The sequence below is a fragment of the Mirounga leonina genome, unplaced genomic scaffold (genome assembly GCF_011800145.1).
Source record: "Mirounga leonina isolate KUSES-001 unplaced genomic scaffold, KU_Mleo_1.0 Mir_169, whole genome shotgun sequence".
Lineage (NCBI taxonomy): Eukaryota > Metazoa > Chordata > Mammalia > Carnivora > Phocidae > Mirounga > Mirounga leonina.
In genome coordinates, this window is record NW_023270431.1 from 4889009 (window position 1) to 4916167 (window position 27159).

General features: G+C 34.6%; 1 non-coding gene across 1 annotated transcript; it reads right to left on the reverse strand.

Moving 5' to 3' along the window:
- Nucleotides 1-22437: 22437 nt before the first annotated feature.
- Nucleotides 22438-22573, reverse strand: LOC118017448. The gene has a single exon (XR_004681151.1). It is a non-coding gene; the product is annotated as a U4 spliceosomal RNA (small nuclear RNA).
- Between the last annotated feature and the right edge of the window lie 4586 nt (nt 22574-27159).

A 27159-nucleotide genomic window follows, 5' to 3' on the forward strand; every position in this document is an offset into this window, starting at 1 on the left:
CTACTGTAGCACATGTCTGAACTGACAATGCAAGAAACACAGTTTTCGTCTAATTCTGAATGGTAGTTGCTACTCATGCTGCTGCTTTTTTAATGTAAATAACTGATCATATCCCCAGAAGTTAATGTCCTGCTTCCCCCAAGTCCTATTGAAATACTCCTATTTAAAAGCTCCATCTCTACAGCATCACAATATTTTTTATTCTTATAGGTAAAGAATAGGATTCTTAGACTGCAAAAAGAAAGTCTCTCCTTCACATATTCTTAATAAAAACTGGTGGATTATGCCTTAAAATGAAGTAGGAGAACAGAGGATAAAATCTTTCATTTATTGTATTCCACTGTACGCCAGGCATTGCACTAAGTATTTTATATGCATTGTCTAATTTAATCCTCAGAGCAACTTTATGTTGTAGATGTGATGATCTCTTCTCACGGATGAGGAAATGGAAACTAATTCTCTGGTGGCACCATTATGCACGGGAGAATATAGCACAGAAATGAAAGGAGGCCTGGAGGGGCTGACTTATAGCAACTACAGAGTTTTAATCGTGGATGACTTTGCTTTTAGTATAAAGGTTTTTCTATGAGTTCAAGTAATTACATACATGCTTAAGCAAATGTAATAAGTAAATTAGGCTTTTTTTTTAATATTTGTAGAAATTATATCTATTTATTCTGGTTTTACATACAAGTATACAATTTGGGTATGAAGGATTGGTGGAGTTTCTCAGCTAAGTAAAATTATATTTTTAAAATTTATTTTCCCAACATCACCCATGTGCCTTTTTGATAACACAACATACATGACCAAAGTCTGGTAAAAAAAAAAAAAAATTAGCCAGAGTTTTAATTTCCAAACATTTAGAAAGGGAGATGATCCTGGGGATCAAAAATGCTGCCTGAACAGCAAGGAGACTATCAAAAGTCACTGCCAAACACGTGCCTGCAGATTACAACCACTGCTCTTTCTATGTTAAAGTCATTTACACCCTTTTATTTTCATGGGATTTAAAATAAATTTGGAACACTGAAATGCTTTTTCTCTCCAGGATAACATTTATATTTCATGCTACAGAATAAACTCTTCCTGAAAACAACATTATATGAACTCTCCTATGACCCAGACTATCAGAATCTGAAACTTGTGTATTAGATTTAAATCATTGTTTTAAAAGGTACATTAAAGAGTTAATGGCTAACATTTTTTCTTAAAAATAACTCTCTTCATATGATCATTGTGTACTAATAAATTCCCTAACAGATATTAACCCTTTACATGTCCCTAATATAGGTGTTTTTTGTGGGTTTTTTTAAGTTTTTAATCGAAAGTGTTGGAGATATCCTTGCAGAGCTCTATAGCTCTGTTAGTGAGAGTCAGGAAAATTTCAGTTTATATCTTTCTACATGCCTTAACTTTTTAAAGTAGTTCAAAACTCTTAATAATAAAGAGGCATACCCAGAGCATCCACCTGGTTTCTAAAAGAAAAATAGTAGATAAGCAAAATGAGCAAAAATAGCCAAAGTACCTAAGAAAGATAACTGCCCACCTTACCTGGTCCTGAGACACTGCAAATCAAATTGAGTTAAAAGAGATAAACTACACTTTTGAAAACTTAAATAGCCATTGCTTTATTTGGGAATTCACCTGATGCATCAGTTTTATAATTTAAATCTATCACAACAGCAACAAATTAAAAATCAACAAAATGCTCAGAAATACATATCTGAGCTTAACTCTAACTTGATTCACTTCCTTCATAGAACCCTTCATTTCACTTTCTCTGTTCTTCACTTGCCCTTGGCAGGTAGTGGTTCCCTTTTGTGCCTATCTTTCTATTAATTTCCACCTTAACTGGAAGAAATTCCTTTGGCCTAAGCACCCTGGCATAAGTGGACCAAATGAAAAGGGTGCAGAAATACAAAAGGATTTACTTAGCAAGGGCCTATTGAAATCTGATAAACTTTTCTAAGAATTTCAGAATATTCTTTCATTAATTAAGATCAAACATGGATGCATTTGCACAGGGATTTCAAAGCTATGTAAATTAAAGCTATGAAAATTTTTGACGTCTCCATAGATAAGGAAAATAATGTTGTGGTATAGAACAGGGAGGGTTTTCTTTTTAGGTATTGTTTTGTTTTGTTTTGTTTTTAAAAATTTTTGTTTTAATGCCATCGTATCACCTTGGGCAAATGAATCAAGTGAATAAATGTACAAATAATTGAATGAAGGTTACATTCAGCATGGGAAAAGAGTTTAATTATAGGAAAGGCTTTTTAAAATATCAAACACTGTATCAGAGCTGAATGGAATTATTTTCTCCTAAGCTTAGTTTTTGAAAAACAATATGTATCAGACATTGAACACTGTATCCTAAAAAAAATTTTTTTAATGTACAAAATGTCTGTAATGAAAGGGGCCTTAACACACTGGAGATCTTGTTTTTAACTATGTAATTTATACACTGGGAATCTGACATAAAGAAAAAGATTTCAGTGTTGTAGTAGAACATCATTCTGAATGTCAAAAATCCTCAGAGGACTTGGTAACAAGAACCATTCAGTACAAAATATTCCATGTACTATGATATACAGAGAACTGTTCACTAATGAGGAGAAAATAGTAAAAAATAAATGTAGGTGTTAAAATACTTGCTGGGATTGCCAGGGGATAAAGGGAAACTCGGATCCATACGTTATAAAAACGAATTAGAAGATGCTTGTCTAAAGGACATTTCTATCAGAATCAAAATATCCACCTATGCTAGAATTGCTGTCTTGCACCTAGGTAGTTCACAGAAAGCTTCAATGTTAAACAACCTGAACATGAGATCAACATTTATGCCAAAAAGTATGTAAGTTCTGAAATAATCATTCTTAGCTGGCAAAATCAATAAAGAACATTATTTCTCTCAAGAAAATATAGTGATTATATAATATACTCTATGATTTGTAAACTATTAGTAATTTAAATGTCATAAATAAGAATGAATCAAGTCAATTAAGTGATTATTGACCATATTTATCATAAAATGTACAGATTAGTTCTAGGAAATATTTCCATCATCAATACTTCGCATACCTAAATCTTACTTCTAATTTATAAATATATTTAATATATATTTGTATATAAATTTATAAGTAGAACACATTTTTCCCAATATTTCTATGAAGCCTCACATCCTCTGCCCATAAAAAGCCATTAAAATATGTTATGTACTTGATATATTTGCTAATGCTTTATATAGAAAAAACTGCAGAGAGAAGAAAGTTCAACATCAAAGGGGGACATTTTTGATTAGATGAAAATAAAGGTTTATGTATGGAATGATGTAACTTTAGAATAAAAATTTAGTGGTTATGATACAATACAAGAGAAACAATAGAAAGTTAATGCTGATCAATTCTTATTAGCCTCTTTGCATCACTGTAGTAACATAAAATATATTGAGTTCATTTGACATTGATATTTTATACACATGCATAATGGTACCTACAATTGAATACCTACCACAGAATATAGAGGCACAAGGGTAAGTACTGTAAAAATGCTTTAATCCTCACAATATAATATATCTACTGGTAAGCCCATTTTAGAGAAACAGAAACCAAGTTGCAGAAACAATAAAACAACACAACGTCAGTTAATTAGAAAGCAATTAAGTGGGAATTTTAACCAGTGTTTTTTTTTTTTTTTTTAAGATTTTATTTATTTATTTGACAGAGAGACAGTGAGAGAAGGAACACAAGCAGGGGGAGTGGGAGAGGGAGAAGCAGGCTTCCCGCTGAGCAGGGAGCCCGATGCAGGGCTCGATCCTAGGACCCTGGGATCATGACCCGAGCCAAAGGCAGACGCTCAACGACTGAGCCACCCAGGTACCCCTAACCAGTGTTCTCTGACACCAAACCCCCTGTTCTTTTCACACCATGTTGCTTCTCCAATTACTTATTCTGCAACATTCATGATTTGTCTCATGCGAAATCAGACATTGTGTTAGGTACTAGGTACTATGCTAGCTGCTAGGAGTGAAGGAGACGTACTTTATGCCTAAGAGTATGCATTTTGCCGGCAGGCAAACTTGAATTTAAATTCAGGTTCTGCTGCTTGCCCAACCACTCCAGACAATGGACTGGTCATGTAAGTTTTGAGAGTCTTGGTTCCTCTATAAAATGGAAATGACAGTTGGATCTCCTTCATAGCATTGGTATGTGGATTGTCATGAGGATGATGTACTTAGCATAGTTCCTGGACATGTTATATGCACACAAAATGGTATGTGTTATTACTGGATTATTATTGGGTTATTTGGAAGATTAAACAAGTTGGCATTATGAAATTCTTGGCACATCAAAAAATGTTAGTTTTCATCTTTCCCATTCTACTAGAGAAAGACATAATACATAATTTTTGGATCAAATGATTTTGATTTTCTATAACACTAAAACCCAGAGATGATTAACAAGAAATTATAGACATAACTTATTAAAGACATAATTATTATTGACCAAACTGCTTATGAATTCAGTCTGGGTTTTGTAGATTATATGAAAATGAATGAATAGAAAATCATCTAGGACTTCTTGCTCATGAAAAGAAAAAAAAAAGGTCTTACTTTTTTCGTCTCACATGTTAAGACCAGAAAGATTGAATTTACCTTATTTGGATTCAATGAACAATATTTATTGAATGTGTATATGATTCTTTTTTTTAAAAAAGATATCTGTGTATGGGTATGTTTTCAAATTAGGCTAATTCAAGAAGAATACATACAAGAGGAAGAGAAGACAAGAAAGATAGGATAGGCAAAAGAAACATTTTGGCCTTGAAAAATTTGTTTATATCTTAACAATAAAATCAATAAAGTTGTTTAAACTTGATCCAGATGCTTGTGGCCCTGGAGTGATGGGATGTCTCTTGCAAAGGTGTTAGAAAAACTGTGTCTGAATCTGCCTTTGCCACTAAATCAATGGAACAAATCTTGTTTCTGTGGGACCCTGTGTGTATAATAATAATGTCTAGCATATATTGAATACTTAGCATAAGTCAACTTCTTTTATATTTATTAAATTATTTAATAATCCAGTGTGATGAGTATTATTATTAATTACAGATTAGGGATCATTGGCACTGGGAAAAAAATTTTAATGTCCTGAGTCCAAAGCTACTTTGTACTGGAGTCTGGATTAAAACCCAGATGGTCTAGTACCAGAGATTCACTTTCAAACAATACACTATGTAAAATGATAGAGTGTAGTGGACCCAAGGATCTCCCTTCCAGCACTAACATTTCTGGTGTCTATGGGGATATGAAAAGTGATTTAACATAAAGTTGACTGTCTAAAAATGTTGGATTTTTTTTTTACCTTACAATCAAGAATTTTCACAATATTAATTCTGTTTTTAGGGTGTAATAAGTGATAAAATCTTTAATTCTTAAGAACAATTCTCACAGGATATTTTTACTTTCATAGAGCAACTCCCATATTCTTCTCCTACTCTTTTGACAGAATTGTATAGGAAAATGGTTTCTCTTCCTGTAGAGCTTTCCTTCCTTAATGTCAATATGAGTTTTTGTTATAGATTTAAAACATTTTATTATATTTTTTATTTGTCAATTATTTATCAGCATCTGGTAATTGTGCAAGACTGAGATAAGAATATAGTCCCCAGTAGTATGATTTAATATCATCTGAAAGACAATATTAACTCAAGATATACTCGGTTATTGGGTATATCATATATATATATATATATATATATATATATATATATATATGTATTCACACACACACACACACACACACTCTCTCTCTCTCTCTCTCTCTCTCTCTACTGGTGAATGAACCAATCCAGAATTTCAGATGCCAAAGTCTATTTGCCACCCTATTGGAAGTTTCAGCCTTACTCCCAAGAGTTGAGAAGGGGGGAGATGGAGGGTGTCACTTTAATCTTCATTCATTTTCACTTTTATTCAGTTAATTCATAATGTGAGTGAAACCTGTATTTTAAAAAGAAAGGAACAGGGTAGCCTATTCACTCTCTCTAGGTGTATGCAAACCACTTGAAACCAATTAGGTGTCAACAGAATTGTTAATTATCCTGGGGTCACCACCTTTTGTGAAGCCTTTCAGAGTAAAAGGGAGGTGTGGCTTAGCTCACAGCGGGTTCAAACAGCCCTCTAATTGACACATTTTATACTCAGCAGTTGGGTTGGCTAGAGAGGTTCACATTAACTTTCCTTCCACAGAAGAAAATGGACTACTACATTTACTATTCATTTCTTTATGAAGCAAATACCTATTGATTCTCTGGTTTGAGCTCCACAGCTTGGCAATCCCATGGTAAATAAGGGCAGGCATTGCCTCATGAAGCTTACATTCTCTTTTTATGAGAAAATGCCATCACTTCCCAATTTACAAGTAATTAATTAAGCAGAACTAATCGTAGAATATATCAGAAGCTTCTAAGTCCAAAGGCTTTTGAAGCCTAGGTTGCTTTGTTTCTTATTTCTGAACACCAAGAAGGAGGTGGTCCACCTTCACTTAGGCTAAAGAATTAACAAACTCCTCATCAGGACAGCCCATACCACTAATAAGACACCAGCTTTTCCCATCTACATCCCCAAATTCCCCTTTGAAGGAGCCACCAAATACCCACCTATTACCACTATCCCAAAATGGAATGTGGATTTCACAGGAACCTACACTTTTGCATAGAATCAGTTAAGAATTATTCTTGAATATACTTTAAGTACCCTTAGGAATTTTAATATGCTGTGTAGAAAATATCTTAAATCAGGAGCCAAAAGCTCTGGGTTCTGATTCTTGCTCTTGTGCTTAACAGCTAACAAATAACAGGCAAGCTTTAACCTTCTCTAACTTTCATTTCCCTCATCTGTAAAATAGGGATAATACTATCTCTTGTTTACTTAACGGTGTTAATATAAGGCTTAAATATATATATGAAATTAATTTGAAAATTAAACAATAGTACATAAATATAAGGCATTTAAAAATAACTATGCTTTCATTCTTAAAAACTGGAAATAACAATGCTTATAATCTTCCCAGCATAATTGTTCAGCTAACACAGCAGTTTTCAAAGTGTGGTCCAGGAACCCTTACTGGCTCTCCATCCCCTGTAGGGGACCATCCGGTTAAAACGATTTTGATAACAATACTACTAAGAGTTGTTTATCTTATTCACTCATTCACTCATGAGTGTATAGTAGATTTTCCTAGAAGCTATCTGACACATGATATCATAACAGATTAAGTGCAGAGATGATAATCCAGACAGTTTCTTTTTTAAGCCAGATATTAAAGAACTTCTCCAAAATATTAAAAATTCCATTCTTCTCAGGAATTATTTTTTTTTGTTTTGGAAAATTATTCAAAATTATTCAAAGTAATAAAAACATGTAATGCGTTTATTATTTATATTTATATTAACATGTAATAAGTTTATTATTTTTTAATAAAATACTATTTTTTAAATTTCTCAATTTAAATTTCTAAGAGAGTCATTATTGATAAATATAACCTACATATATACAAGCTCCATGGGGTCCTGTACATTTTTTAAGAGTCAAAATGGTCATGAGGCAGAGAAGTTAGAAGACTGCCTAGCTAAAATAATATATGAAAAGGAGCTTTGTAACTGTGAAGCATCACATACATAAAAAATTGTTGACATAATCGCTGCATTAGAATTAAGTAGGACATTTGTGAATTGACCTGTATAATTTACTAGCTCTTTCCTACTTTGTGTTCCAAACAACCTATTTCAGTACAAAAGTTTCTAATATACCTGTTCTTACATAGGAGTCTGCTGACATGTTTATGTGTGTTTAAAAAATAATGTGACGACCTTAAATAATGGCAGAAGAGTATAAATGAAAATCATGTCTCCATAACTAACCCAATGCTACTACCTTATTTAGGATATTAAGACTACCAGTATCCCAACACTTTCTCTCTGGGGAAAATGCCGTAATTGTGGCAGGTAAATTCCTGCCAGACACTGAAAGAAGCTAAAGGTTGAAGAATGGAGGTATTTAACCTCTGCCCCTCTTGCTCTGAAAGCTTGGAAATATTGGGCCAGCAAACTGGGTACTCATACCTAGGGTTTTGAATCCTAAAACAATAAAGCAAAGTCACAAGGAGACAGAAAACTCATAGCAGTGATGGCAGGGTTGAGAATCCAGCTATGTGCCAGTGTCTGCCCTGCATTAGTGGTGTGAGCTGTGGTGGTGTTGAGTGTTCAGTAATAGTAGCTTTATTTTTTTTAAGATTTTTTAATTTATTCATTAAATTAATTTATTTTATTCATTAAATTAATTTAATTTATTCATTAAAAACATGTAATGCGTTTATTATTTATATTTATATTAACATGTAATAAGTTTATTATTTTTTAATAAAATACTATTTTTTAAATTTCTCAATTTAAATTTCTAAGAGAGTCATTATTGATAAATATAACCTACATATATACAAGCTCCATGGGGTCCTGAGCAGGAGGGAGGGTCAGAGGGGGAGAGAGAAGCAGACTCCCCACTGAGCAGGGTGCCCAATGCGGGGCTCAATCCCAGGAACCCAGGATCATGACCTGAGCTGAAGGCAGACACTTAACCAACTGAGCCACCCAGGTGCCCCCAGAAATAGTAGCTTTAATGTCAAAAGACATGATCTTGGCTCTGTCCTCATTAGCCTAGCCTCCTTTGGTTCAAGTCCAAATGCTGAGACTGATTCTATAGCATTCCTGTAGATGCTGCAAAGTTACTTTATACCCAACTAGTTAACTTCTTTCCTGCTTATTTAGCCAGTATTGTTTTCTTGTGGTTTGCCACCCAGAACCCTACAAATTCTGGCTACTCAGATAGATTTGGGCATTTCATTTTCGTCTATGTACAAGCTGTGTAAACAGGAAAATTATTTCACATACTACTACTACTAAGTAGTAGTAATTGTCTCTCTGGTCTCAGTTCAGTCATCTGTATGTTGGGAATTCTGTTGTGAGGATCAAGTGAAATAATACGTAAAAACTTGGCACAATGTCTGCGTGCTGGCAATGGATTTGAGATATGGTCATTAAAAAGCCCACTTCAGAAATAAATTGACTCTAAGATTCATGTGGGTGAATACAGACAACAGGGCTTCATACTTGCATTGTTTTAAGATTTCCTTTCCTGAGGGTAATATGTAGAGTTTAATAAAAAATAACCAATGGCTTTTCAACTAGATTTCTGATTCCTTTAAATCCACTTCTGTTGACATATCAAATAATCATTTCTTCTTTCTGATTAGAACTCATTCTAATATTGTTTCTCTAAGCAGTGCTATTGGTACTTTGGGTAAGACAAGTCTTTTTGTACAAGTCTTTTTTGATCATCCCTCCCAAGCATAGCAGGAATTTATCATCACTGACATTTGCCCACTAAATGCCAGTATATCTCTAAACTTATGACAACCCAAAAGTCTGTAGGGGACGGTTCTGTACCCAGTAGAGAATGACTGTAAGTCTCGCTGCTCCACAGTATAGTCAGTGTGATCTATTTTAAAATATTTTTAAGTAATTAGGTATGGATAAAAGAACATACTTAATATAATAATATTCCCAGACTGAAAATTAGTATGTTGAAGAACCAAATACTGAAACTCATAATGACCTTAGCAAATTAAAGAGGCTGAGAAATAAAAAAGGGATTCAATATACTATATACATGTTTAAAACCACTGAAGAAAAACATATTCATAAACGGTGAGAGACTCTGAGAACATACAGCCCAGTTGTTCTCTGAGTCGATGTGCCTCTGAATTGTCTGAGCTTAATATAAATATAGATGCTAAACTCCATTCCAGAATTACTGAATTGGAATCCCAGTAATGATGTCAGTACATGTATATTTGTGCATCAAAGCATATTGTTTGTAAATGTACATTGCTTTAAAATTAGTGGATTTTACAGGTTTTACTCATTCAACATAAATAATAACAGGTTCTAAACACAATTCATTAGCACCTACTATATGACTAGCACTGTACTATGTACCAGGGATAAACAGATAAATAAGATATAGCACTGAAATCCAAAGGCTCACTAATTAAATAATTGATATACAGTAAGTGATAAGAGTTTCAAAAGCTGAAAAAAAGGGAAGGGATTTAGTAAAGACAAAACAATGACAGGAAGTACTTCCCAAATGACTGGATAAAGTTTGATGAGAGTCAAATAAGAATTAACATGGCAGAACATGGAAGAGTTCTGCTCTTTATACAAAACAATTCTGTGGTATACATAAGGAACAACAGACTGAGGAATTATAAAGAATAGTATCTCTACTGGTCAGGAGATTAGAGGTTAAAATAAATGAATGTACTATTCATTTAGTTGTTTTGACCAAATTAACTGATGACTTAACTGAAAAAAAAAAAAAAAAGATTTAAATTCAAATGCATCTTAACTTAAAAATGCAAGCAAATACAGCAGAAACAATATTTATTACAACACATAGGGGCTCAGTTAGGAAAGCAATATTGGATTTCCTTAGAAAATTATTGCTTATTCACCTAGTGAACTATACTGCAGTCTTCCTTCCTTCCTTCCACCCTCCCTCCTTCCCTTCCTACTGTCCATCCATTTGTTCTTTTATCTTCCCCTTTCCAAGTCAGCTTCTAGTACCATATTATAAAATAGAAAGCTAATTACACATCCAAGTTAGAAAGGAATCGGCATTGCAAGAGATTGAAATTTTACTTAAAAAGCAAGGCAAGATAGATATATGGTATATAATTATATTTTTAACTATAGTTTGTCCCCTGATGTGCAAAAACTGCTCCCTTCATAAGTGCCAAATCACCACTACTTCAGACTTATTTTCACAAGTTATAAACACTCTGTTTTGCATGCTGTTGTCAATCTAAGAAACATGTAGGTGAATTATATTTATATTTTTTGTGAAATTTTATAATAGACAAAATTTCATAGTTTTTTTTTTTCCCCCCAATGTATTATTTTTTACAAAGGATAGGAAGAATGGTGCCACGCTGAAGTGGGAGAGCAAGGTTCTTGTCTCAGAGAGTCGAAGAATGAATCTCATGGACAAAGGAGAGTAAGTAAAGAAATAGATTTATTAAGCAAGGATACAGAAAAAGCTCTCAGGAGTGAGAAGGGTCCCAACAGGGTTGCCACTGAGGGCCTTTAGGGTTGGTCTTTTATAGAAAGCTAACCGGGGCACTTAGATCCTTTTAACATCTCTATTGATACCACCACTGAGCAAGGACTAGTGATAACATCTTCAATGGCTTACTTCCTTTTTAGGGTCTGGTTATTCTTTCTTGGTCACAGGTGATTATCATAAAAAAAGACGCCCACCCCACCTGCCTAGGGCAAGGTGGTCCAGTTTGTTCCCTTATCTCTGGTTTCCCCCGGCACCACCACATTTTCGGGATTTCTGTGAGCCTGAGCTCAGAGCCCCCTATCTCTCTCTCCCTACCTAGCCCCGCCTGTCCCTTACTCAATGGGACATAGCATATAGCATCACACATTTATGTTGGGACCCCATACCTTATGGGGGATACAATAAAAGTAATGGAGACATTCCTCCAGAAAAATGCATGTAATAACAGAAATTGGAAATGACATGAGAGGTTCACAAATGACTTGGTGTTAGGAAGCATCACACTTTTTGGAAAGAACATGGGCGGTGGATTCCTCTAGGGATGAATTCCAGAACTATCTGCCTGACCCTATGGTCAGACAAGTTACTTGTTCTCTCTTTGTTTCAGTTCTCTTATCTGTTAAACTGGAATAGTAATTACATCAACCTGATGAGACTGTGAGGATTAAATGAGATAATAGAGATGAAGCACTTAGAGCAATGCTAGGCATAGAGTAAGATCTCAGCATATTACGCATCATATGTTAGCTGCCATCATCATTAACTTCGTCATAATAAATTATAACTTTATCTACAAAATGGGGCTAAAATCATCATTATTTTATACAGTTGTGAAAAAGTAAATGAGACAAAGTATGTAAAATCTCTAGTTGTTCATAGTAAGTACTCAGTTGATATCAGGTATTATCATTATTAAGCGTTTTGCTACTATTTTCTATTTGCTGTCTTGTTCTTTGTTCCTATTTTTTATCTTTCACTTTTCCCTGCCTTTTGTAAAAGGTTTTAATTTACCACTTTTAAATGATTCCATTTTCTCTCCTTTCTCAGCATATTAAACTTCCTATTTTATTTCATTGATTGCCCTAAAATTTGCAATATATACTTACAACTCATGTAAATCCACTTTTAAATAACACTATACTGCTTCACAAATAGTGTGAGGACCTTACAATAACAAAACAATCTTAATTCCACCTTCTTGTCCCTGGTATCATTGCTGTTATTCATTTCACTTATAACTAAATGTGTGTCTATAATGAAATACTGTTGTTATTATTTTGAACAAACTGTTACGTTAGATCAATTAAAAATAAGAAAAACTGAAGTTTTTTTTTTTTTAAAGTTTACTTATTTATTTATTGCAGTAATCTCTACATTCAACATGGAGCTCAAACTCATGACCCCAAGATCAAGAGTTGCATGCTCTTCCAACTGAGTCAGCCAGGCGCCTCAGGAAAAATTGAAGTTTTTATTTTACCTTCACTGATTCCTTTTCCAATGCTCTTCCTTAATTTACCTAGACCTGTATTTTTGACCTGTATCATTTCCTTCTCACTGAAGAGCTGTAACATTTCTTACAAGGGAGGTCTACTGGTAACAAATTCCCTCAATTTTTCTTTGTCTCACCATGTCTTTATTTTTCCTTTACTTTTGAAGGGTAATTTTATAATACACAGAATGCTAGATGAGTGGATCTTTTTCTTTCACATCTTTAAATATTTTATTCCATTCTCTTTCTGTTTGCATGGTTTCTGAGGGGAAGTCTGATGTAATTCTTGTCTTTGTTCCTTTATAGGTAAAGCGTTTTTCTTCTTTAGCTTCTTTCAATGTTTTTTCCTGAAGTTTGAATTTTTCTGAAGTTTGAATATAATATGCCTAAGTGTAGTTTTTTGTTTATGTTTTGTTGTTGTTTTCATTTATCTTTCTTGATGTTCTCTGAATGATTTGGTGTCTGACATTAGTTTGGAGAAATTTTCAGTCTTGCTACTTCAAACACTTCTTCTGTCTTTTTTTCCCCCTCTTTCTTCTCCCTCTGGCATCTCCATTAAGCGTATGTATTAGTCAGAATTCCCCTGAGAAACAGAGCCAATAGATATATTAGGAGGAATCGACTCATGAAATTGTGGCGGTTGAGAAGTTCCACAATCTACCCTCTGTAAGCTGGAGACCCAGGAGGTCAATGTTGTAGTTCAGTCTGAATCTGAAGGGCTGAGAACTAGGAGAGCCGATGATTCAAGTCTCACTCCACAGACAAGAGATGACCAATGTTGCAGAAGCAGTCAGGCACAGAGGGTAAATTCTCCTTTCCTCCACCTTTTTGGTCTATTTAGGCCCTCAGTGATTGGATGCTGCCTGCCCACACTGGAGAGGGCCATAATCTGCTTCACTTCGTTCAGATGTCAATCTCATCCAGAAACACTCACAGACATACTCAGAAACAATGCTTAGCCAAATATCTGGACACCAGTCAAGTTGACACATAAATCCAGTCAAGTGGACACATAAAATTCTCCATCCTGGTGTATATTATACCTTTGCAGTTGTCCCATGGTTCTTGGCTATTCTTTCTTGGTGTTTTTTTTTTTGTTTTTTTTTGTTTTTTGTTTTTTGTCTCTTTTTCTCTTTCCTTTTGGAAGCCTCTATTGACATATCATGAAGCCCAGAGATTCTTTCCTCAGCTGTATCCAGTCTACTTATGAGTCCATCATAGGCCTTCATTTTTGTTAGTGTTTTTTTATCTCTAGTATTTCTTTTGTTATTCTTTCTTTGAATTTTCAAATCTCTGCTTACTTTGCTCATATGTTTTTGCATGGTGTCTACTTTATCCATTAGAGCCCTTACCATCATTATAGAGCCCTAACATTAATTACAGATTTTTGAAATTTCTGGTCTGATAATTCCAACATTCCTGCCATATTTGAGTCTGATTCTGATCTGATACTTTCTCTATCTCTCCAAACTATTTTTTTTTGTTTTTTATTTTGGGTTTTGTTTTGTTTTGCCTTTTTATTCCCTGTTTTTCTTATTAGCCAGATATGATATACTAGGTAAAAGGAACTACTGTAAGTAGATTTTAAGTAATGTGGTGGTGAAGGGGGGTAGGGGAAGTATTTTGTAGTCTTATAATTAGGTCCCAGGCCATTAGTCAGCCTGTGCCTCTGTACTTCTCCATTTTTCCTCTCCTTAGGTGGAATAGGATGGCTCGAGGGGGCTGGTGTTGGGTATTTTCCCTTTCCTCAGGGCAGTTAAGTTCTGATAAAACCCCAATAGTTTAGACTCTGGCAAAGCAGTTTCTCTTGAGTGCAAGCCTTTTTAAGAAGAACAGAAAGCTATGACATATTTCAAATTGGTTGTTTATCCCCTCCTCCTGCTAGAAGCAAAAGAGAATTTTTCTCCAATATTCACTCTGAGAACCTGGTAGGGCTCTTGGAGGCAAAATTCATAAAACTGTGTGGACCCCTAATGATGAAGTCCCCTTGGAGTTTTTACCTCTAGACTTGTGTACACAGAGCCCCTGCAATTTGTCAACTACAGCTCAAGTGGTTTTTTGTTTGTTTGTTTTGTTTTTGTTTTTGTTTTACTCTAACTCTAGTTCCCACAGAGGCTTCTGCTCTGGTAAATTGTGATTCTATCTGCCTGTCTGTCTCTCCAACTCTCCATAGGGCAGTTTGCCCTATGACATCACTTATCTGATGGATCCAAGAAGAGTTGTTCATTCTTCAGTTTGTTTAGCTTTTGACTTGTTAGGACAGAGTGATGACTTCCAAGTTCCTTATGTGCTCAACTGGAAACCCCCTATGGTTTTTACTGTGATTTTACTCTCAAACATTGCTACTTGTATGTTATCCCTGCATTTTCTCCAGAAAGACCCAGAACTGCCATCTCCATTTCTAGAATTGGCAAAACACTTCTTTTTTTCTAAACATGCTCTCTTTTTCACTATATTGAATACCATAAGAATACTATTACTAATGGAAAATGCTACAAATATGGCCCATTTTCCCCCAAAGAGTTATCAAAGTGAAAAAAAATCTGTGTACTTAAAAACCATTTCTTCTTATTCATAGGCACGGAAAAATTTCCATCTCATTAAATGCTATACCTATCTACACATAGGCACCATGATAAAGTTAATTCCCCTCTCAGCTATTTTTGAAAGCAGTTTGTTAAGCAGAGGAAAACTAAACTGTGAAATTAAAATCTCTGGAGGTACATAGGGTTTAATACAAGTAATATAGAATATTAGTGTATTTAAATTTTACTAGTTGATGAGAGTAATTTCATAGTCACTTCAGCAAAGCAGTCTTGTCTCTTATTTTTTGTCCATTTTGTGTGTTTGTAGCTTAACTGTCCTATACATAGACATCATCTTAATCTCTATTTTAAAATATTCAGACACCTGCAACAACACACAGTCATAAAGCTCTTTTATATCAAGTTATTCATCCCTCAGCTTGTTTTCATTATAGGTCTGTTGGAAGATTTCCACCCTCAGCCCTATTCTCCTAGCAGTTAATTAATTATTCTTGCTATTGAAATACACTATATGGTCTCTATGAATTAGGGGATGTCAAATATTATAGTTTGCTTAGAGTAGCTAGGATTCAATTGTGTTTTTTTTTAATTCCTACTATTTCATACTTGCTGTGATATAGAAAAACTGCTGATGCATCAATTAATGCAAATTGTATAAAGGCTTCTATAATTTAGGCTTAAAATGCCAGATCCAGCCATGGAGCTTTGTATTTTCATGAGCTGCAACTTAAAATACGGGGTTCAATTTTCATTTACCTAATGTTCCCCAGTAATAAAGACGTGTCTATTAAGGACATCTGTTACAATTTGGTAACCTCTAATTTTAATGGGAAATAATAGAGTTCATGTCTGTAAGATTAGAGGTTATGGACTAGGTCTTTACACTGGTTTGGCGTCCTGGATATAATGTTCTGCCAGCCAACCTAATATATTCACAAAGGGCCCAAAGTCTTGGTTGTGCAGCCCAAAAAAAGAAAAAGAAAAAGAAAAAAAAAAAACTTTTTCTATCTTGTCAATTTCCTCATTGCCTTGTCGAAAATCTGTCACCACCTGCTAGAAAATAATATTTTATTTCTCTTTTTTAAAAGCACATGAAGAGACAAGAAACCAGTGAATAATTACACAGTAAAATGTACTCTGCCAACTGACTCTGAGGGGGAGAGAAAGAGGGTGGGGGAGGCGGAGAGGAGATGAGTCTCTAAAGCTCTGCCTATTCCCTATGGCCTCCCACCATGTTTAGGTTTCAGATAGTTTTCTCTAGGTGGGTAATGGGGGTGAGGAAGGGGCAAAACCTTTCCCTTCTTTTCCAGCTCACTCTTGAACTGACAACATACAGATAGTAAAGAGAATGCATCTGAGAACACAATTATACCTGCCAACTTCAGCAACTGTAACAATGAAATCCTCTTTTTCTCTTTATTCAAGCCAAACTTCACCGTTCCTTTTGAATCCAAGTCCTTAATGGCATTCATGACTCTCACGGGTATTTATTTTAGCTGAATATCTTGCATTTGCCATGCCAAGAACAATCCCAAGTAAAAAAGATTCCTGTCACTTTATTCAGGCTTCAACAAAAAGCAACCAAGCCAGTAAATCACTAAATGGAACTACCAACTTCCTTTGACATGCATGAATAATGCCTTAGCAGTCGGCTCACCGGGAAGATTAGAATGGAGTAAATACAACCCTGTGAAAGTATGCCTACCCAAGCTGAGCCCAGAACTCTATCAAAGTCAGTTTCTCCCGTTTGACATCGGAGTATTTTGAAATGTTCTAACAGGAAGCAACAGAATCCAATTTCTTTCCAGCTTGCTTTCAGCAGAAAGGAGAAGTATGATAACCAAACTCACCAGGTTTTAAATATCACTGAAAGTCTGACATTAACTTGAAGCCTCTTTGATGCAGAGAGAAAAAGATGAAGGCAAACACTGAGTGTTGAACACTGAAATAGGCAACAACTGAACAAGTCATGTTTCACACAAATGCATTCTTCTTCTTTTGTTGTATAAAGTTGTAAATGTCCTTGATCCAGTACTGGAGCATAAAATGAGAAGGTAAGTTGTCCATGCAGATTACCCTAAGTAAGAGAGTGACGAGACAATAGGATTTTCAATATGGAGAAAAGTTGGTGAATGTATTTTATTATATTTTTATTTTTTATTTTTTTAAAGATTTTATTTATTTGACAGAGACAGACAGCGAGAGAGGGAACACAAGCAGGGGGAGTGGGAGAGGGAGAAGCAGGCTTCCTGCCGAGCAGGGAGCCCGATGCGGGGCTCGATCCCAGGACCCTGGGATCATGGCCTGAGCCGAAGGCAGGCGCTTAACGACTGAGCCACCCAGGCGCCCCAAGTGAATGTATTTTATAATGGTCAGTCCTCTAATAACAGTCCTTACCTACGACTTCGTTCTTCAAAACCATTAGAAAATCCCATGTACACACCACTCTATGTGCTTTACATCCCTTTGGAAGGAAATAGAATGTCATTAAATATGTTCTTCCTACTTTTAGTGATACTGTGCTTTCAGTTACCCTTTCTCACTAAATATAATAAACTGAGTTAAGTTATTACAAGTTGTCACTAAATGTACAAATGACCACCTTTCATATTTCTAAATGAATATCCTAGTTTGTGTTTGTTTTCCTCAAAAATATTTTTATCTTAAAAAAATTCTATCTTAAGTTGATTACTCCCACCAAAATGACAAAAAAACCTTTCAGATTCTAGAGAAGAAATAAGACAATTTTTTTTTTAAGGCCTAGCTAATTACATACACTTCTCTTGGATTTCAAGTAGATTAAATCATCTTAACCTTCAAACAACCCTATGTGTTTTCCTGAGTTTATTTCAAATGATTTAATAGTAATAATAACTAGAGTTTTCATATTTTACTAATTAAGATTTTTATCTTGGATGTTTGGAAGACTTGACCTATTTTTTTATTGGTAATAATGTAGAACTTAAAAATTAAAAATAAATAAGAAAGGGTGTCCTTTTTTTCAGGCTCATGTGGCTCTTTTGGTGATTTATAGATTAATCAATCATCAATGGGATTAAAGGCCATTTACACTAAACAAATTGCTTATGGCTGCAGCAAATTGTGTTTTGAGATTTAGTGATAGGGACTATAAATTGCCAGTCATGTTATTAGACACATAAATCAGAGTTACCGAAAATTGATTAGCTGACTCCAATTTTTCTGAACACATTGTTACTCCAGCTTATTATTTTTCTTTCCCAGGTCAGAACAGTTCAACTCCACGACTGAGTGAAGGAATGTGCATTTCTATACCTAAGGCTAATACTCAGGGGTTTTTGTTTTTAATTTCTATAAATGTTCTGTGAAATCAAGAAAACTAGATTTTTGCTTTTGTGTGAAAATTACAGTGTTGTTATTGTTTTTCTATTCACTATTTGAGTATAATTATCCCAGATATGGAAACTAATATATTTTAATAAAATAACTACAAAATATCTCCTATGTTTAACGATGCATCTATGTTATAATAAATCCAAAATGAACAGTCTCTTCCTCCTTCTTTAGCATTTTCCTGAGATCCTAAATATATACTTCTAAGAACTGAGAAATCACACAAAAGGAAGGCATACACTATATATGTGTTGCTATGATAGACTTTATGATAATTAGCCATAATTAAAATGATAACATAGAATTTGTTTTTAAAAGTGTGTACAAATTATTTGCTTTCTAGATAAATAACTGGTTTAGCAGAATATTCTGGATGCAAACTTTGAGTTCTGAGTTAGTATGCTAGTTTCCTTGACACTTCTCTCCTCTGACAGCAATATACCCCATACAAAGTTCCTAGAATATTCTTGCATCTAGCTCTCATTTTATTATTGCCCGGTTAGAAATTTTCAGTGGTTCTTCAATTATCTACAGTATAATTTTCGAGAATTCCATTTTCTCAAACTAGTCTTCACAAACTCTATCATCCACTCAATTCCAAAAAGGGTTTACTACCTAAACACCCTCCTCTTTACTCACTATTGCTGTCTCTACTTCTTGCAATGGTGTTTTTGCTCCTCTACCTATTACCATCGTACCCACCCTTCAGGGCCCAACTCAACTACGATCTTCTCCAGAAATTATGCCCCATCACCTTGGAAAGTACTGCAAACTGAATCAGCTCATTTCATTTATTTTGGCTTTTATTAGTGGACTTACCTGTTGTACTCTACTTTTTAAACTGCAGATTGTGTGTGCCTTTCTATATCTACAACAGGCATAAAGTAATAAGAAACTGTTGGTAAGAGCTTTTGATCACAGCATTCCAGAGACAATGTACTTTATAGAACAAGTGTCAGCAGCAAATCACTTGGTAGCAATCTATAACCCACAATTATCAAATGATTTAACCTAAAAACAAACATACCTGCAAATTACAAATGCATTCCAAATATATTACAAAATTCCTCATTCTCATCAGCTGCATAAATTTAAGAACTTGATAATAAAACAAGAAACTGACAAGAGGAAAGGGGTAGTCTTTCTTTCCTAATAGCCCACTACTGAGCTGCACTAGTGGGTGGTATAGATACAGAAGTTCAGATGAGACCCTTTGGAGTTAGAGAAAACTGGTTTCAAAATTTAGCTATTACCTTCCAGCTATGTTATAATAGAGGACACCAGTTGTTATTTGATGCATGTAATGATTCATACCCTGCAGTTTGCAAAAGACTGATGTAAAATCATAACATGTTTCCTTAATTTTCCAAATATATCAAGAGCTCAGGCTCCCAAAGAAATACACAATTTGAAGCAAAGATGTAGAAAAGAATGTTAGCACTGTTTCTTATATATTCACTCTGTATTTAATCATCATAAATGTCATGGCTTGTTAAATATGCAAGCTGAAGTTTAGGACAGAAATACACATCCAATTAATTGTCACAAATATAAATATCAGAGAATTATTTCAACATCCAGGAAGAGGAGGGATTTTTATTTATTTATTTTTTGTTTTGACTCTTAGTGTTAGCTATTACAAGTACTTTATTTTTTTTTTTTTAAGATTTTATTTATTTTTTTGACAGAGAGAGACACAGCGAGAGCAGGAACACAAGCAGGGGGAGTGGGAGAGGGAGGAGCAGACTTCCCGCAGAGCAGGGAGCCCGCCCGATATGGGACTCTATCCCAGGACCCTGGGATCATGACCTGAGCCGAAGGCAGATGCTTAACAACTGAGCCACCCAGGCGCCCCTATTACAAGTACTTTAATCTGACCTCTCCCTCTGAGTACACAGAACTGTGCAAATGAAACACACAACTTTATTTATCCTTAAACATTTGGGGCTGGGGAGAGGGAAAGAGAGAATCTTAAGCAAGCTCCATGCCCAGTGCAGAGCCTGATGCGGGGCTCTATTTCACAACTCTGCCACCCAGGGGGCCCCATAAACATTTTTTAAATAAACTGACATTCATATTATACCTTCCTGCTGCATGGTTGCAGAGTAACATTTGATTTATATACCAGACTTTAGGATGTTGGAGGTGGCAGGGACTTTGCTTTCTTTCTGTCTGTCTGTCGTGTTTTAAATCATGCCACTACGAGTAATTTTCTCTGAACAAAAGGTTTGCCAATGTTCTGCTATGGCTAAGATGTCAAAAATGCTGGTAAATAGTCTGAGGGTTTCATTAAAACACAAACATTTCTACAGGTTTCTTTCTTTCCTTCTTTCTCTTTCTTTTTTATTTTATTATTAAATCTATATTAAGTTTCACACGGCTGCACAACTTCATATGGACTATTTTTCCAATGAAGTAGAATAGCCCTTTGGTTCAAGGAAATTAAAAGATGTTATTATTATTATTATTAGATATTACACCAATATTTGTTTTGTATTATAATAGAATTTCTTTTATAGAAACCAGTTGAGGAAAAAAATTAAAACTGTAACAAAATAAAAATCCCTCCAAAGCTATTTACTTTTAAAGATATCTACACATTTGAGCAGAGATACATTCAGAGTAATCTCAATAATAATAATAATAATAATAATAATAATAATAATAATATAAATTAGGCAACTGACTTCTGTCTGTCAAATACTTTCTTTTTTCTCCTGTTTTGAATGGTTTTCTAACTAAGGAGTTGGAATTTTTTGGCACTATAGTATATACCAGAGCTAGATGTTGTCAGCACTGGGAGGCCAAAGATGTGAAAGAATCATAAAAACTTTTTTTTTTTTAAAGATTTTATTTATTTATTTTAGAGAGAGAGAATGAGAGACAGAGAGCATGAGAGGGAGGAGGGTCAGAGGGAGAAGCAGACTCCCTGCCGAGCAGGGAGCCCGATGCGGGACTCGATCCCGGGACTCCAGGATCATGACCTGAGCCGAAGGCAGTCGCTTAACCAACTGAGCCACCCAGGTGCCCATCATAAAAACTTTTTGAAAATTGAATTAACGTTCTGATTTTGGACTCTGTATGTTGCACTTGATTAGGCTAATGAAGACTCAGAATCCAAATGACCCACAATTACCACATGAAAGTAATCATGTCACAGATACAGAAGACAGCCTTGCTCAGAAAATTCATCAAATTGCCTCAGTAAATATGGAATGGAAGAACCTTTGCAGTTCCCACAATACATTAAGCTATTATTAATTTTAGTCTCTACCAAAAATATATGTCTCTATTGATTGGGTGCTGCTTGGTTTAATGCCTCCTTTATCTCTCTTTAGTTTCCTACTCTGAACCAATCTCCCACCCCATATCCTAACTGACATTAAAGTAGAGTTTGGAGAGAATAAAATTTATATTATCAACTCTGTAAAACAAGACAGGCACCAGGTATTTAGTTCTTGGATTATCACACTGAACTGAAGTCAGCTCATTAATCTTCTATTTTCACCCCAAGATTCCAAATCGACACACTTATGCAATTTAGCAGTAACAGAAATGATTAATAGGTTTCTCTGGTGCTAACCTAATTGCTATGACACTAAAGACAAGAACATTACAGAAGATAAAGCATTGAGACCAGAATTACCTCCCTTCTAGGTAGCAATCAGCTGTTAAAGGCAATTCTTGAACTCCTTTGAACAATAAACAAATTACTGCCACCAAGTATGGTTTTTGCCTTGGTGGATTCAACTACAAGACAGTCTCATTAACAAATCTTCACACCCAGCTAACTGTTTTCTATTTTTCCACAATTTCTCTTATCAAATGTCCCCAGAAAGAAAGTCCTTTAAAAAAAAAACTAATATTTTTATATTTTACTTCCATATAGCAACATATTTCCACATGCACCATAGTCTCAATTAGCAATAATCAGGCCTCGGATGAACCTCATTGGCTACGATACTGCCACTGCGCAAAGCTGCACCATAGTCTCAAATTTTTGTTTGATGTATATCAAATGTATGTGTAGATATATTTAACAAATAACAAATGGAGTGGGAAAAGGCAATAATTTGAAAAATCCATGCATCAGTCTTATTTGTGCTGTAGGGTAGCAGAATATGCCACCCCAAAATATGCCATTTTGGCATAAGGATTATTTTGAGCTCTAAAAACCATAGAGAAGAAGTTGATATAAGAAAAGCTCTCTGCCTCCCCCCTCTTTTATTTGTCTAAAAGCAGGACATAAATTTATAAAGATATTCCCCCCTCCCCTTCCTACCAGGAAGAACATGAGTTAATCACTGGAGATAACTCTAGACGTTTATGAGCCCAAAGATGGCACCAGAAGAATCTACATAACAAACCTTACTAACTAGCCCTTATCTTTCATTAATTTCCTCAACAATTTGCCTTTCACAAATTGTCACTCAAAAAACTCAAAATCCTTTTAACTTTGTCTTGTTTATTTCACTAAAAATGCACTGTTCTTTTGTTAAGATGATATAGAAGCCCAAGTTCTAACCACCACTTTGAGTTACACATCACCAAGCACTCCCATGTATAAAGATGCACGTGTTAATAAACTTTTGTTCATTTTCCTCTTGTCAATCTGTTTTTTATTGGTTTAATTTATAGGGCCTCAATCAACGACCCTAAGATGGGGTAGAGGGAAAGGAATTTTTATCCTTCTCTACAATACCATCTATGTATTTCCAAGAAAAGTTCTTTTCTATCCAAGTACGCAAAATATTGTTTCAGTATTTCTTTTTGGCTTTCTCAGTTTAGATGACCTAATCATAAATTGTCCCTTGGGTTACAAAATACTGAAGAATACATACCACAAACTGAATTGTCAAATATCTTAATTTTTCCAGTATTTTAAAAAAATGTAATGTCTTTAAGTTTCTCACATCAAACTGAAATATAACTTTTGATCACTTCAATGAATTGGTTATTTTCACCACAAACTGAAGCCTCATCCTAGGCTGTCTTCTCTTTATCAAACCAAATTAATGAATAGATGCCTGTATTTTATATTTAAAGCCCTATACAACATGATGGGAACATGCACTTCTAAATTGAAAAAATGCACATGTGTTGACATTGTTGGCTACATGCTCATTGATATCATCTTAATACAATCTGTAGTACCTGTAATTTTCCCCTAAAATAGAGTTTGTCAGTTAAAAGAAAAATATTTTCTCTCCTTTTGTACTTTACGATTCTAATACTTTATTAAGCTGTTTAAAAAAGACATTCTAGCCTTCTTTAGGTTCTCTACTTGGTGGCATTGCCACCACTGAGTTTTTATTATGTAAATTATTGCAATCTGGTTAGCTCCTTCCGTCTTTTTTCTTAACAAAAGGGGTCTGCAAGTGCTAATCAAAATGCTGCAATTTACATATTAATGAAGTTTTTATAATGACATTTTCTTCATACACAGGGTGAGCAAAAGGGAGACTTTTTATCTTTTTTTTTGAGAAAGCAACCACCAAATTTTGATCTTATAAAGTATCTTTAAAACTTTCCAAAGCTGATTGGAATGGCAATATGTATTTTAATCAGACACAGAATGAAAGCAGTAGGTATGGGCTTTACACATGTGATGTTTATAAGCAATATTTTTTGTATACATTCATGCACTTGTAATTACATAAAATGCTAAGGACGCGTTTGCCAGTGAGGATGCTGTGCATAATCAAGTCCTAATCATTTTCAGGAAAGGAAAAACATTCCACTAAAAGTGAGGAGAGACAAGGAGTGTTCAAAAGCTATGTCAAAAGTGTCCAGCTGTTTTCATAGAATATAGGTGATTTCCTGGTGCTAGCAAAATCCAGAAGAAACATTATAACAACTAGAAACATCTATAATTGCTATGAAGCCCAAGTACGAAGATCCACAAAAATAGGATAAGTGGATAAAATTAGTTAAAACAATCTTCTTAATAATGAGGTTCTCTGATTATAAAAGTACTTTAACCCTTTAGAATGTGTCACTAAAAACCAAGCTGAAAAAAACAAATTAACAATCTGTCCCTAGAATGCAGTCTTCCACAGGTAATATGTTCATGAGTAAAAAGACAGAGATTCCAATATTAATCATTATTTAGTTGATGACATTTTTTGGAAATTCAAGCAAGGAATTCATTTGTGTTATATTTTCTTTAATTATCAAATGAGCATAGAGGCACAATATTTGTAATAGGAATTATTTGTTCAGTCAATAGTAGCACTCGCAAAGGCTTTATATATATACTTAAGAAGGAAAGGAAGAAAGGAAGGGAGGAAGGGGTTGTGGGAGGGAGGGAAGGAGAGAGAAAAATGGACCAAACATTTTTGTGGGAATTTCTGATTGTATTCCAAAAAATATTTTATGTGAAAAGTTTATTGTCACTGACTAATCTAAAAATACCAGTGGTTTTCCAAATCCTACCCCCCTTTTTTTTTTCAGGAATTGATGTGAAAATTAGTAATTTTTTCAGATATTTCTAATCATGGTGATATAATAATTATTTTTTTTTCTAAAATGATTTCATATTATAAAAGACAATTAGATATCTAGGGTCAGTAAAACACTTAGAATGTTAATGAATCCTAAATTACTAATATTAAAAATTATCTAATGCATCATAGAAGTAGTTCTTAAATCTAATAAATAAAATTTTATATATACATATATACATATATATGACAACTTATCTTGACTTCAATATAAAAAGCTAGATGCTTATTTAGGAAATGGCAGTTGGTGAGAACAGACAACTCTTGTTTTGAATTCATGGCAAGATACTCCAACAAGTGAAATAATAACACAGGTCTTCTTTTCGCAGCAGGACAAGAACACCCATTCAATTGGATTAGATGACATCATGCCAAGAGCCATTAGTCCAATCATTGACTTGTGACTGCAAGTGCTACCATTTAGACACATGGAACCACTTCCAGTCACATCTGGCCACTTGGGCATGTGAGCTGGCGCAAGAAATGTTTTGGAAAGAATGAAGGCTCCTGACCAAAATATATCAAATCCTTTAATAATGTGGAGTTGTTTCTTTTAACAAGGGAAAAGCCTTAAAAATATGAAATTCTCAGTTGTGCATTTACAACCCACAGAAAGTTTATTTTTCTTTCTCATTTTCTTCACTTGAGTGGTTTGGTTTCTGAAAAGCCTCAGTCTTGCTCTAGGCCTTTGAATTGTTGATTGCTCATGTTCAGGCATTAATTTCAGGTTGTGCCAATTCATTCAAATTGTACTTAATTTCAAAGAACTTCCATCACTTTCTGGAAGACCAGTTTGCATGGAAGTGGACAAATGACTTCCCTCCAGGGAACCTGACCTCTTCTAACCACAGGTATACATAGGCCTTTCAATGACAGAGAGTAATTGTTCTAATCTTTTGCTGGTTATCCCACAGATCTCACAATTGTTTCAGCCTCCAAAGGGAAAAAAAAATTTGGCTTAATTTTTTTGCTATTGTTTTCTCCACCCCAATGCCAAACATACCTAAATTAATATATTTGGACTATTAAAACATATTAAACTATGAACTCTGAAGAACTGAATTATATACAATTATTAGTTGTCTGTCTTATTTTTTTACAGTACACTGTCATCCAGAATTAAAACAACACATTCAAACTTATGCACATACACATACACTCATACACACACATACTCCAGTGAGTCAGTCATAACAAACACTATAGAGACCAATTGTTTTCTAATTCTTTCTTTACAGTCATCAAATTCTAGGCCACTCTTCACCGACTTGGTTTTATTACAAAACTTCACTGTGCCTAGTCAGTTTATCTAAACATTATGTGCTGTGATTATTTCTGGTACTATTTGATTAGGACATACAACAGCTGTAACTTGTCAACTTAATATATTTCTTTTAAAGAGGTGTGTTTGGGCTTATTTGTTTTTAGCTTAATTCAAAATGCCATGAACAAGCTTTCACCCTCCTCTCCCCATCCCAAGAGAAAAGTGTGGGAGACCAGAGAGTGGAAGAATGTTTTACCATTGGGGTGTTTTTCCCCTCCCAAACGAATGATGGATAGCAGAATGTGCCACCCCAAAATATGCCTCTCTAGTATAAGGATTATTTTGAGCTAAAGATTTTGAAAAACTGCAGACACAGGAGAATCTCTGAAAACAGAGTGGACATCAATGCTTTATTAGGGAAAATTAATTTTTAAAGATCTCCATTTGTAAGGTGCCTCCTTTTCTTTACAAAGAAGACAATAAAGACTGTAAATCATAGGAAACTCTTAGCAATGGAAAAGTCACCACGTAAATCTGTATAACAAACCTTACTCTTACATATTGTGCTTTTCCTAGTAACCTCCCATAATTGCCCCCACCTCAACACATGAGCGGGGGTGAGGGGAGCGCCATGGGGGAACAATTGGTTCAACTAGGCTTTTGCTAGAAAGAAACAAATCTGAAAACACATTAAGAATCTATTAGCCCAAGCCAATTAGATAAAAAGCTTAAAAAGCCATCAAGCAATATAGGCAATGCCAAAGACAGAGCTTATTAAGATTGTAGTTGATCTTCTTTTT